General features: G+C 40.5%; 1 protein-coding gene across 3 annotated transcripts in view; it reads left to right on the plus strand.

Moving 5' to 3' along the window:
• The window catches only part of MID1 (midline 1), a 590,830-nt gene that overhangs the window by 172,784 nt on the left and 404,582 nt on the right, over window positions 1-13,464 (plus strand). For all 3 annotated transcript variants that reach the window (XM_040467620.1, XM_040467625.1, XM_040467627.1), the window contains exon 4: window positions 13,185-13,246. The gene's annotated coding sequence lies outside the window, so the exon portion shown is untranslated. The remainder of the gene's footprint in view (window positions 1-13,184; window positions 13,247-13,464) is intronic.

A 13,464-nucleotide genomic window follows, 5' to 3' on the forward strand; every position in this document is an offset into this window, starting at 1 on the left:
TGGCTATTGTAAGTAATGCTGTAGTAAACGTAAGAGTGCATATATTGTGGCATCCCATGTCTATTTAAGCTGGCTAGGGTGAGTTCTGTTGTCTTCCATTAAGAAACCTGTGCTGTACTACTCCCAAGTTTTTATTTTCAGCCAAGCACCTAACTTTAAATACGTATTTCCAAATGGCTGCTTGATGTCTGTGCTTAGATAGCTAAAGAGTTCCTCAGTGTTGCCATGTTAACAAATGAGTTTTTGATATGCTCTCAAACTGGCTACTTCCCTAAGTTCCTCACCTCAGTAATTCACCATAAACCTTGGGGTCTTTTTTGAGTCATTTTTTTAGTACTGATTTCACTTACAAATTCTGTTAGCTCAGTCTTTGTGATGTATCCCTAATCTGTCCGCTTCTCATGGTTCTCACCCCTGACACTGGGGTTTCATGTAATAGATTCCTAAATGATATTCCTCAGCTTCTACCCTAGCCCCACCACGGTCTGTTCTCAAAATGGTGAAGGGGTCCTATAACTCCTCTTTTATCTGTAAAGTATCACTTTCCTCATCACTGTTTTCCACATGATGTTGTTCACAAAGTCAATCATCTGACTCCCTAATTTGGTTGCTCTTAGATTACTGCTAAACTTAACGTAAGAGTAGGAAATGTATAAGAATATTGCTTCCAAAAGAGGAGACTTACATGAAGAATGATGATCTCAGTATGTCCTAACATCTTTGAATCATCTCAGAACTTCTATTTGTATTTAATGGAAAAACCATATTTTAGATCCCCACACTCCAACCTTCAGAGTTTGAATACTTTGACTTTAATTTTCTTTATAATAATCACTTCCTCTTCCAAACTCTTATTTACTGTCTCCTTGAAATGGTTCTCCTTTTTGTTCATTTGTCCCTCACTCGCATTGCCATTATTCTACTAATGTACTTAATTCGTCTATGGGAAGCATATAGAATCATTTCATCACCGTCTCCATGGCTTCAGGTTTTCCTTTCTCCAGTCTTTCCAGCACAGTGTCACACAGATGATATTTATAGGTACTTGTTTTGATCGTGTCATTCTCATACAAAAAAAGAAAAAAAACCCCACAATTGTCTCCAAGCTCTAGTTGGGATGCCAAGGTACTCAACAGTAACTGACCCAACTCATCTGTCCAGGCAATCAGCCAGACATCTATCTTCAGGAGGTGCTAGTCACTAGGAATAAGAAAATGTTGAGCTACACACAGCATCTATAAACCAGGAAGTAGGTAATGAGTGGCACCAACTCGGTGCCATGAAAGGACTCAAAAGAGAACAGGATCATCCTTTGGAGTGACCACCGAGGTCACATCGACGCTCTGGTTTGGAGATTTGGGGGTCATGAGCCAAGGCAAGATGTGAGTCACAGAGTGGATCCTAGCCTATACTGACCATGGTTCAGGACTCTTGCTATGGAGATGCTAGGAATAAGGTTAGACTGTGGGCTTCCCAGGCTAGTCCATAAACTCTGTGAGGACAAGCATCATGTAAGGATCTGGTCTAGTACCACCTTGTGTCCAGTGGCACTCCTTAAATAGTAGTTGACTGTGGAATGTGTTAATAAATAATTAATCTAAAAGACTGACAATGAATACCTGTCTGGCTGGTTATAAAACCAGGGTTCTCAACAGGGGGTGATTTTGTCCCCTAGGGGACATTTGGCAATGTCTGGAGACATTTGTCGTCATGACTGGGGTGAGGAAGCTACTAACATCTAGTGGGTGTAGGCCAGGGATACTGGTAAGCATCCTACAGTGAGCCCCCCCCCACACACAAAGAATTATCTGACCCCAAATGTTCACAGTGCCAGGGAGGTTGAAAAACCATGGTTATAAAATATCACTTCAAGTATCTCATGTCTTTTATCTGGCAGTAAAAAAAAAAAATTGTAATAGGTAGAAGATAGCAATGACTTTGCCAACATTTTTACTCTACGGAATTTGAAAAGTAACAAGATACCCCATTGGCTCTGGTGAATGGGCTCGTTACACTAATGAAAAACCTGGCATTGTCCTTCCACTGGGAGGGGTCTAAAAAGACATTCTAAGTTCCAAAAGGAGAACTTGGCAGAAACCAAATGTAATTGTGAAAAGACACAACGCTCTGGGAGAAACCTGCCTTGAGCACAGTCAACGAAGTAGAAACTTAGATCTTCAGGTTCTAATGGTGACTAATTGAATCCATGAGAGGCTGCGTGTGTATGAGTCTCGAGTCTCCTAGTGCTTAAAATGCCATGTCTTCTAGAGTCGTCTTGAGAATGAAACTATAGAATTCTTTGAAGCTGGAAGTAATGCGGTGGGCTAACTTTCTGAAGTTGAACAGTGAGCAAAAATGCTAATGTTTACTTTTGAGCTACCATGAAAGGTAATTGCACCATGGTTCAGCAAGAGAGATGAATATTCTCCATGATGAAAACTCATCTTTGCCCTCATGAAGGGGGCATTACCCATGATGATGACTCATTGTTCTTAAATACTCTGGCAATTGATGGAACACATTTCAGTGTAATACACCTTGCTTTTAGGACTGTCTTGGGCTTTCCAAGCTTTCTTTACGTCAACTTGCACCCCCAGAAATACACATACACTGTGGCTCAGGTCACCCAATCAAGGCAAAATAAAAAAACAAGAAAACAAACCAAAACCCCCAAACCTTTTAAAAGGTTTGTTTTGAATGGTGAGAGCAAGAGTTGTCGAGTGGATTGAATTCTTCAAAACCTACACATTTTTTAGACACAGATTTAGAAGTGCACCTTTGTTCCTGCCACACAAAAGAAAAGTAAACCCTTGTTTAATGGTTAACAATTTTTGGCAGCTACTACCTTTTAAACTACTCCAGGGCCAAGATGACTATCTGGAGAGGTGAATTACAGATCACTTAGGCAGGACATTATGCCATGTTGACCTACTCTGAAGTTTGATTTTAAACAGTGATTATATTCTTATTGCGCAGGCTACATTTACTTGAGCCTTGTTATCTGGACTAAATGGTAATAGAGCAAGCAAATACATTTGTGCAAATGTTGAAAAAGAGCTCAGGGGCTGGAGGGAACCGTAGAACACAGCACTGTAGTTCGGATTGAAGGGAAGTCTTGTTACAACCAGGAATTTAAACTGAGATGTTAATTTAAAAATTAGAGCAGAACACAACCAAGCTGCTTATCTTTAAATCTACGTATTAATTTTCTGGATTTTTGTCTGACTCGACTGCAGACTACAACGGGGCTAATTCAAAATAAAGTCTTACCCGTTTCTAAATAAAGTGAAAGTTACACTGGCGTGGCAAAAACTTCCTTATTTGGGTCTTCTTGCCAAACCAAAATTTCATTTGGCTGAAGACACTAACGCAACACACACACACACACACGCGCGCGCACACAACACCTCTTGATAGGATGTTTTCTTAATTCTCAACCGTGTTGAGGGCCTACTATGAACAATGCCAACCTGCGCATTCACTGCCAGTAAAATCAATTGGCTGCACTATCTAATCGTGACAGTCATCTTTTAAGCGCTTTGATCTGTGGGTTAAATGATATGCCGACTCTGTATCCTTAATACCTGCCTTATAATCTCCCAATTGCTGCTGTGTCATAAAAATATAACTTGGAATAGTCAAACTGTAACTTGGGTAAAGCCTGAACTAACTTTAAAATGATTCTGGGGGCGCCTGGGTGGTGCAGTCGGTTGAGCGTCCGACTTCAGCCAGGTCACGATCTCGCGGTCCGGGAGTTTGAGCCCCGCGTCAGGCTCTGGGCTGATGGCTCGGAGCCTGGAGCCTGTTTCCGATTCTGTGTCTCCCTCTCTCTCTGCCCCTCCCCCGTTCATGCTCTGTCTCTCTCTGTCCCAAAAATAAATAAACGTTGAAAAAAAAAATTTAAAAAAAAAATGATTCTGAAAACTGAGTAGAACCTCAATCATTTGGAAGTAGGACCTCAGATTTTTTAGCTTCCACCTCATGTCATAAGCAAGTTAAATTTAAATAAAGCAACTTTTAAAAAGGCACTTTTGAAGCAATTGGGGATATTTGAGCAGACTAAATATTAGAGGACAGTAAGGAATTATCATTAATTTTGTTACTTGTGATTACATTTTGTGGTTTTTTTTAAGAAATCCTTTTTATTTTGAGTTTTTAATGTTTCTTCTTGAGAGAGAGGGCATTGCAAAGTGGGGAAGGGCAGAGAGAGAGGGAGACAGAGGATCAGAAGCAGGCTCTTCACTGACAGCACAGAGCCTAGTGTGGGGCTTGAACTCACCAACTGCGAGATCATGACCACAGCCAAAGTCAGATGCTTAACTGACCGAGCCACCCAGGCTCCCCTTTATTTTATTTTTTTAATGTTTATTTATTTTGAGAGAGAGGGAGATAGAAAGGAAAAGAGAGGGAGAGAGTGAGAGAGAGAGAGAGAGAGAGAGAGAGAGCGCACATGAGCAGGGGAGGAGCAGAGGGAGAGGGAGAGAGAGAGAGAATACCAAGGAGACTCCATGCCTGTTCCATCCCGAGCAAGCAGAACCTGACGCGGGGCTCGATCTCACAACCTGAGATCATGACCTGAGCTGAAATCAAGAGTCAGATACTTAACCCACTGAGCCACCCAGGTGCCCTGATTACATCTTGTTTTATTTTTAGAGTTATTGAAGGGATTCATATTGAATTATTTAATAGTGAAATGACATGAAGTATGAGATTTGCTTAAAAGGACCCCAGAAAGAACAAACCAGAAAATAGTGGTGGTGCTTGATGAAACAAATTGGCAAAATGTTGATAATCATTGAAGGTGGGTGGCCAGTTTATGCAGATTTACGATTATACTATTCTCTCTACTCCTGTGCAAGTTTTTAAAAATGCTAGAAAACAACAATAAAAACAGGTTACTTGCTGGATAAAAAGCAGTGTACAAAACCCCACCAAGGATAATTTAGAGCATCCAAACTTAAAGGGCTCACAGTGAGATATCACTGCACATGTATTACAATGGTTCAAAACGAAAGAAACAGGTAAACAAAATCTGGCGATATCAAGTGTTGACAAGGGTGTGGAACAATGGGAACTCACCCACTGCTGGTGGAAATGCAAAACGGTCAGGTCTCCTTGAAAAGAGCTTAGCAGTTTCTTATAAAGTTAAACATAGAATCAAACGATGCAGCAATCCTACCCCCAGGTATTTACCCAAGAGAAATTAAAATTTATATTCACTCTAAAATCTGTATGTGAATGTTTACAGTGGCTTTATTCATAATTACCCAAAGCTGGAAACAACCCAAACATCCTACAACCGGTAAACAAATAAACAATGGTGTCTTCATACAGTGGAATGCTGTTCACCAACAACGGGAACAAGCTACTGATGCGTGTGCTGTCTTTGGCACGGCGCTGGGCACCTTTCTGAGTCTTGTGTCTCTTTGTTTCTAAGTCGACCATATCAAAGGAACATGTTTCCGCAAAAACATGCACATGAATGTTCACTGCAAAAGTATTCCACAACAGCCAGAAGGTAAAAGCAACCCAAATGTCCATCAACCAACAGATGGACCGACTACAGTTTATCCATGAAATGGCGTACGATTCAGCTAGAGAGGAACAACATGAATCATGCCACAGTGTGGAGGAACCTCAAAAACATTATGCTACGTGAAAGGAGTTAATCACAAAAGACCACATATTGCGTGATTCCATTTATGTGAAATGTCCATGAAGATTGCCAGGCCTGGGAGGAGGAGAGACTGGCAAGTGACTGCTCGTGGGCACAGGGTTTCTTCCTGGAGTGATAAAAACTGTTCCGGAATTAGATAGTCATGATGACTGCACAAGTCTGTAAATGTACTAAAAACCACTGAACCGTTCACTTTAAAATGATGAGTTTTATTTTAAGAACAGTAGTCATTTGGCACACTGCACAAAATCATAAAATTATCGGTTATCTTTTATGGGTACAAATCACAAAGTCCTCGTGAACTTTGGATCCCGGTGCCTGGGTATGTAGGAAGGATTTTACGTGTATGAATATTTCCTGAACGCATGATTCTTTTGGACGAGAACCATCTCTGTTTAGTTTAAAGAGGTTATCAAACTTCCTTTTCTCATTTATTCAGTTCTTTCACTGGAGGAATTTTACCTGAATGTTCTTTCACTTTGGACCAAGGAACCTCCATTAGAACTGAAAACTTTTCCTTAAAACTCTTGGCCAGTTGCACGCAACCCTCTGTGAATTCCTTCCAGCTAAATATTCCATCACTCTTTTGTTCATTAAAAGAAATGAATTCCAGCAGCTCGGCTTTGTAAACAACTTTGCAATAAAAAACAAGTGTTCACATTCAATGAATGAAAACCATTTTAGACAGGAAATGGGCTTCAGGTTCCAAATCCAGTGCCTGTGTTCCAAGCCGAAATGTGATTAGGGAAATATTGAAATGGGAATTGGGAAGCTTTTTCTCGAAATAATTAACTGAAGACCTTTCTGTTCCTTCAAAATTGGAAGAAATAGGAGATTGAAGACTCTACCTTTTCTGTAGTTAAGGAAGGATTCCTATATCAGATATTCAGGTAAAAATGAAAGGAATCAAATATTATCCTTTATTTGTTGGGATAAGAAAAGATTTTGAAACTGCTTCTCTCTGTTGAACTGTTTCAGGCATCTGATGTGGGTGGGAGTAATAAACTTGGAATAAGAAAGCTTGGGTTCTAATCCCAGGTCTTTTGCTTTCCTGCTATGTGACCTTGGGATTTGATGAAATGAAGAGAATACTGCCTAACTAGCAAGTCGTTGTGAAGCGTAATTGACAATAAACAGAGGAAACACAATGCACACGAGCTGATAACCCCAGATGTGGTAAATCAGACTGAAATATTTATTGAGTTGTTATAATATGTGCAAAGCACCGTGCTTGGGGCGATGACACCCGGAAGAATAAACATTTAATACCCCTGCCCTCACAGAGCTTACAGTCTAGTGAGGGAACACTGCCTGCTTCTTAGGCACTCGGAACACAACTTTTCTTTTTCTTAGTCTTCATTCATCTGTGTGAGTGAGTGCAGTGATGTTTTCCATGGTCATTTTCAAAGCCACTACAAGTAAATAAGAATATTTTAAAACAAATCTTGTCATGACTGGGCAACCAAAGAGTTCTGACTAATAAAGCCAGGAAGTGATACTCTGAATATTCAGTGGGAAGGGAAGTGAGAAAATGGAACAAATCAAGAGTCTTGTGGACTAAGTATTTCACCCAGAAGGAATTATCCCCCCCCCCCCAGTCTTGTCTTAGAGGTTTCCTTTGTAACTTTTGGACGTGTTAATTTCATCAGCCTCCCCCCCACTCCTGTTTTAACCACAAGTTTTAGAACCATTGAGGAATTATGTCAGCATCTTTCACATTTTTTTTTCCTTTACAAAGAGAAATCTGGAAATTCACTTTCCTCTTACAGCCAAGACTGGGAAGTTTTGATCTAGATCAAAGTCGTACTGCTGGTCTTACTCAATTTTTATTAACCCAAAACTTTGAAGCATGAGGTTGACATTAGGTTATTTCTGAAGCTCCTTAGTCCGTATTCTCCCACACATCTAGGTACTTACTCGAGTCCTGCGCATTTCGTGATTTTATGGAATCTCTCAGTGTATATTATAAATGCTGGTGTTCAGCTCCACAGCCCAGGAAATGACTGTATATGTGATATTTCCTCTAAAACCTTGGAACATTTCAATAATTCTACACTTGCTTGGAAGTACATGTTATTTTCTAAATCAGAGAATAACACTGTTCAAATAATTCACTCAAATATTGAGCTGATCTTTCAAAGTGAATGACCCACATGAAGGTTTCCAATATATATGCCAAGAAAAGCCCCTGGGGTCTGGAAATCAACAAAAAGAAACCGAATAAGGTCATTGCACGTGCTGAAAAACGTTTCCAGCTCATGACTTGAATATTTGTAGAAATATTGCAATTTGGGGGCGCCTGGGCGGCTCAGTCAGTTGAGCGTCCGACTTCAGTTCCGGTCAGTATCTCACGGTTTGGGAGTTCGAGCTGCGCATTGGACTCTGTGCTGACAGCTCAGAGCCTGGAGCCTGCTTCGGATTCTCTGTCTCCCTCTCTCTCTGCCCCTCCCCCCCTCAAAAATGAATAAACGTTACAAAATTTCAAAAAAGAGAGAAATATTGCAATTTGAGATATTGTTGATTCACATTACCGCTTACTTGAGGCAACTAAATATTTCTGTATCCTAAGACCAATATGATGGTACCACCCACTTTTCTGTTGGAAATTCCAAGTTTTTAAATGAAAACCTCAGGGTAGAGTCCTAAAATTGCTTAGTGGGAAATATTTTTCAGTGAAGCCGTATCTTACAACCACATCTGCTGAACCGTAAGGTTTGTCAAGTTGTGGTCACCCTCCGGCTGCCCTGTGGCCGACTTAATTTATGCCCAAAGGAATGCATGAATATAATGCTCAGAATACCCGTAGCCCTGAAACTCACGTTATTCTATAGTCTGTTTACTAGTGTTTGGGTAGGAAACGATTATTTTATTTTTTTCACGAGATAAAAGCAAATTGCTGACAAGTTTCTTACCTGGAAAACAATATGCTTAATAACTCAGTTATTAATACTCAATAATTAGAGTAACTCAACTTACAGAGTAGATTGACACATGGATCTATGTGTGTCTTACACCAAAAATCAGTCTAGTGAAATTTAAAACGTGAGAACAGCTTCTTAATATTTTGCTGAAATTGGCTTTTTTTTTTTTTACTTCAAATCAAATCTTTTAAGTGTGACCCAGCTTCAAAATTAAATTTCCAGGGAATGAGTAAGACATTATGGAAACTGATAATGCTGAAAGGGATTTTTTCTCTCCTTATTCATCCCCAAGATGAGTGGCAGTGCACGTTACCTATCTTGCATTATGTTTGCATCTCCGTAACTTCCAAGCCTGTTAAAATTGTAAACTATCATAAAATTCGTTTAGCAAAGAATTCCAAAATGTTTTCATGCTCCTTGAGGATAAATATACAGAATATCTTCACAGAGATCCCAGGTATAGAGAAAGGATTTCAGAGATTGAAGAAAAGCCCAGAGGGTGTGATGAAAATAGAATTGATATCTCACTCCTAAAAGGGTTACTTAAATGCTTTTGATATATTCTGACTCTCCTACGGCAAAACGATCTGAAGGTCTGCTTTAGTTCATCGTCCTCTATTTAGCCACCATTATGCTCTACAAGCTTATATTTCAAAGGCATAATGTTTAAGAAGAACATTAAACAAAACACCGGATTAGAGGATGGAGAGAATGTTAGTGTTTCCTTTATTTCAACTTAATGAAATAATTTAAGGCAAGAACTTGGTTCACATTACCGATACCATAAAGTTCCAAGTGACGAGACCATTTAATAATAGTGGCTTATATTCCATTTTGGTTCAAAATATCTCAAGAAAGTTCAACATGAAGTCCTTGTAAAATTTGACCTCCAGACAAAAGTGTACAATATATCTAATTTGGAGGAATGTATTTTAAACAATCTATATCTAGATACAGAGCAACGAGTAACTCCAGGATCCCTGATTATCAAGAATCGCCAACATTGTATACCTTATTTGAAGTGACCGTAGTCCTTTTTTTTAATCCTCTGCCCCTTAGGGATGTCTTTAAGTCAAGACCAACCAAAAGGCACTGTATGTAGAGCCCAAAGGACATTGTGGTCCTGGGTGTACTGTTGGCTTTATTTGCTTCAGAATAGGGAAATACAATCCACAGGCCAAATTTGATTCACCACAAACCAAATTCTGGCATGGACATTCCCTTACATACTGTCCGTGGCTGCATTCACACTAGTTGCAGAAGTGAGTTGTTGGAAAGAGACCATACAGCCCACAAGCCCAAAACATATATTCCCTGGCCCTCCACGGAGAGTAATTCTGACTCCGCCAGCCAATCTTTCCTGTTTTCCAGGTCCGTCACATTTTGCCTGGTCTCCATGATTTCACCCAGACTCCTCAGTGCCCAGTCTTAATCGCCTTGACATCTATGTTCTTTCTAGAATTTCTTTACTCGCCCTGCCACCTTTTGTCTGAACTCTTGATAGTGACTTGTTTTTTGACCAAGTATCCAACTGCCACCAATCTGTTTAACCTTTTCTGCCTATACTCTATGAACCCCAGACATTCTTTTGTTCCTGGCTAGCATTTCCATCTTCTTCGGATGGACGCCACCAGGAATAATGACTTCTCACATCATCACCACCCCGCCATCCTTGCTCCAGCTCTATGTTTAGGTTTAAACTCTAGAATTGTCCATGCCTAGCGTATATTTTGTTGTCTTTGGGGTAGAATACCATCAGGGACTGGTGGCATAGCATCATGTTCTGAAGACCAAATCAACTCTACGTGCCATCCTACTGGCCTACCTAAAAATCAGGTAGCCTGTTTCTATCCTTTGAGTCTCTTATTTTAAATGGGGGAGAAATGCCAGCTCTTCCTTACAGAAGAATTCCAATTAATACAAGTAGAAAGAATGATGGAAATAAAAAATACAATTTCTAAAGAAAATAGTTCTACATAGAGTTAGAAAACCACAATAATGACCTCAGAAAACAGTCCACCAGTGGATGTTAAAATGAGTGGATGATAGTCGAAGAAGAAACAGGATGTTTGCTTAAAGAGTATCTCTCTCGAGATATCTAGTAATTACCAAGGGAGACAAATAGTAAGTGGACAGTGGAGAATCCTGGTAGACACCACCTTAGCCAGGTGATCAAAGTTCATATCATCGGTCCTACCTACAGACATGATGCACCTCCAGGTATGTGACACCAGGAAGAGCTCATCGCTTCTGCAGTATTTTGTTGTCGCCCCAAATGCATAACCTCAGTCTGATCATGGGAACACATCCAACCCAAGTTGATGGGCATTCTACAAGACAAGCAACCAGTACTCTTCAAAAGTGTCAAGGTCTGGAAAGAAAGAGAAACTCTTACTAACCAGAAGAGACTAAGGAGACGAGATAATTTAATACAATGTGGAATCCTAGATGGGATCCTGGAACCAAAAAAAAAGTGGGGGGGGACATTATGGGGCACCTGGGTGGCTCAGTCAGTTAAGTGCCCAACTTCAGCATCCAACCTGAGATCAGGTCATGATCTCACGGTTCGTGGGTTCGAGCCCCACGTCGGGCTCTGTACCGACAGCTCAGAGCCTGGAGCCTGCTTCAGATTCTGTGTCTCCCTCTCTCTCTCTGTGCCTCCCCACTCATGCTCTGTCTGTCTCTCTCTCAAAAATAAATAAACATTAAAAAAAAATTTAAGGACATTAGTGGGAAAACTGGTGAAATCTGAATAAGTTCTGTACTTTTGCTAATAGCATTATGCTGAAGTTAATTTCTTAGGGGAAGCTGGGTGAAGGGCATATGGGAACTCTCTGTGCTATCTTTGAAACTCTTCCCTAAGTCTACAAATATCTCCAAAAGAAAAGATGAGCTGTTAAAAAGAAATTGCATCTTAGTTCCTGAGGGGTGTCTTGTGGGAATCATGTAACAAAATTAGCTCCAGAAGTTTCCTTTTAATCCTTTTTGACTTCCCAATTACTTCTACTATTTTTGCTAATTCTCCAAATAAAAGATTCCCAAGGTTGACTGAATGATGTAGTCCCATAACCTGTGTTAAGATTGCTTCTTTCCTCTAGCGTGAAGTGTCCAGCACCCAAAAGCCAGTTATGAGTCTTCTCCTTTTTAGCAAGGGGCAATTCATTTTCCACTCGGAAGGACAGCCCTTGTAGACGCTCATTCTAAACAGACCCAGGCTCAAGGTGGTGGGTGACCAGACAGAAACAGAAATACCGTATAGGGCAACCACATCACCAGTCAGAAAACCGCTTGGTGAACTTTGGGAACGTCTTTGATGTCATGAACAGAAAGCCTAAGGAGCTAGTTTACATCCTAGAAAATACTGAAAGGTAGAATAGAATGATCTAAAGAAGAGCCTCTTGATCAAACCACATTGGGGCTTTGGGGACAAATTTCCTGCTCTCAATTCTGCCAGTTTTCAAAGAAAGTTATTTATTTTTGGATACTATGACATTCCTTCCTTCCTCATTCAGTATGTATTTGGGCTTCACCACTGTGTAGGGCATCGTGCTGGTCAGTACCTTGTGGCCAATGTTAACTGATCCCGGAGAGAAGCCTGGGACTTAATGTTAGAGGAGCCGCCTTGCAGTTCTATCTCTAGCGCTGTCGGTAGATGAACTTGAGGTGTAGAGCCATGGTTCCCCGCAGAGAACTGACTCTCCAAATGTGTCAGAGGTTTAAAAAACAGTAACGGGTAACTGCTGCACTTTTGGAGATTCTGATTCAGTAGGTTTTGTTTAGGGGCAGGCAAGTTTGAATTTCCCAGGGATGCTCGATCATTAGCCTCACCAGGGAAGCATTTCAAAATACGTGGGTTGGTGGAACCTGAGAATCACTGTGTATCTCAAATTCCGTGGGTGATTATTATGACCCTAAAGTTTGGGAAGAGCTGATCAAGAGACAAAATTGGAAGGCAGGCTTAAATAACTGGCAAGTACAATAGAAATGTAGATTGTGTTACCTTTCGTTGTATTCACTGATGACGCGTTTAGCGTAACACATTTCTAAAACAAGTGACGGCCTCGGCTGAAAATAGTACTACATTCATCTTTTGAAGAATTGGGCTTTTCTGACCTTCCGGAGGCAGGAGGCGGTGGCGTAAGGAAAAGGAGACACCTTCCCGACCAGCAAAATCATCAGGATCGACCCTAGGGCTCAGCACTGACATTGTATAGCCACTGTGGCTTTACATGCAGCCCTTCTGTGTAGAAAAATGATTGTGTTCTCATGGGATTGTGACCCCACATTCCAGGGTAAAGTCAGCAGATTTCAGGCCATCCCTCTAAGATAGGGTATCCCAAAGTGCGGATCATAGAGCACTAGCTCTGTCTGAGGGTCATAGTGCTGTGAAAGAGGTAATTCCATGAAAAATGAACTTCTGTGGACAAATGGTTGGGGGCAGCGTGGCATTTTATATTCATCTGGAGAGCCATCGCACATATTAGCACATTTAAAGCTCTGATAAATCCTGCATGCCTGGTTGACATTGTTTAATTCACATTTTTCAAATTAACATAGAATTCTTTTTTTTTTTTTTTCCCTAATAGGAGGACCTCTTCACACCGGAGAATCTGCCCCTCGGAGAAATCTTGAGGAACCTTGTCCCGAGGTACTAATATGGTGCTGACATCTAGAATTATTTTATGGGACTTAACGCTGATGACAAGGAATAGGCATTTACTCTGTTCTAAGACGAAATTAAACAGAAAATTAAGTACACTGAAAACAATGCACTTGTTTAGTAGCCGGTGGAAATAACCACAGGGAAAAAAGAAGAGAAATTTTTCGTTTTATGTATCTGTTTATATTGTGGGGTTTAGGAAATCA

This window comes from Herpailurus yagouaroundi, unplaced genomic scaffold, assembly GCF_014898765.1.
Source record: "Herpailurus yagouaroundi ecotype Mexico unplaced genomic scaffold, PumYag 67525, whole genome shotgun sequence".
Taxonomy (NCBI): domain Eukaryota; kingdom Metazoa; phylum Chordata; class Mammalia; order Carnivora; family Felidae; genus Herpailurus; species Herpailurus yagouaroundi.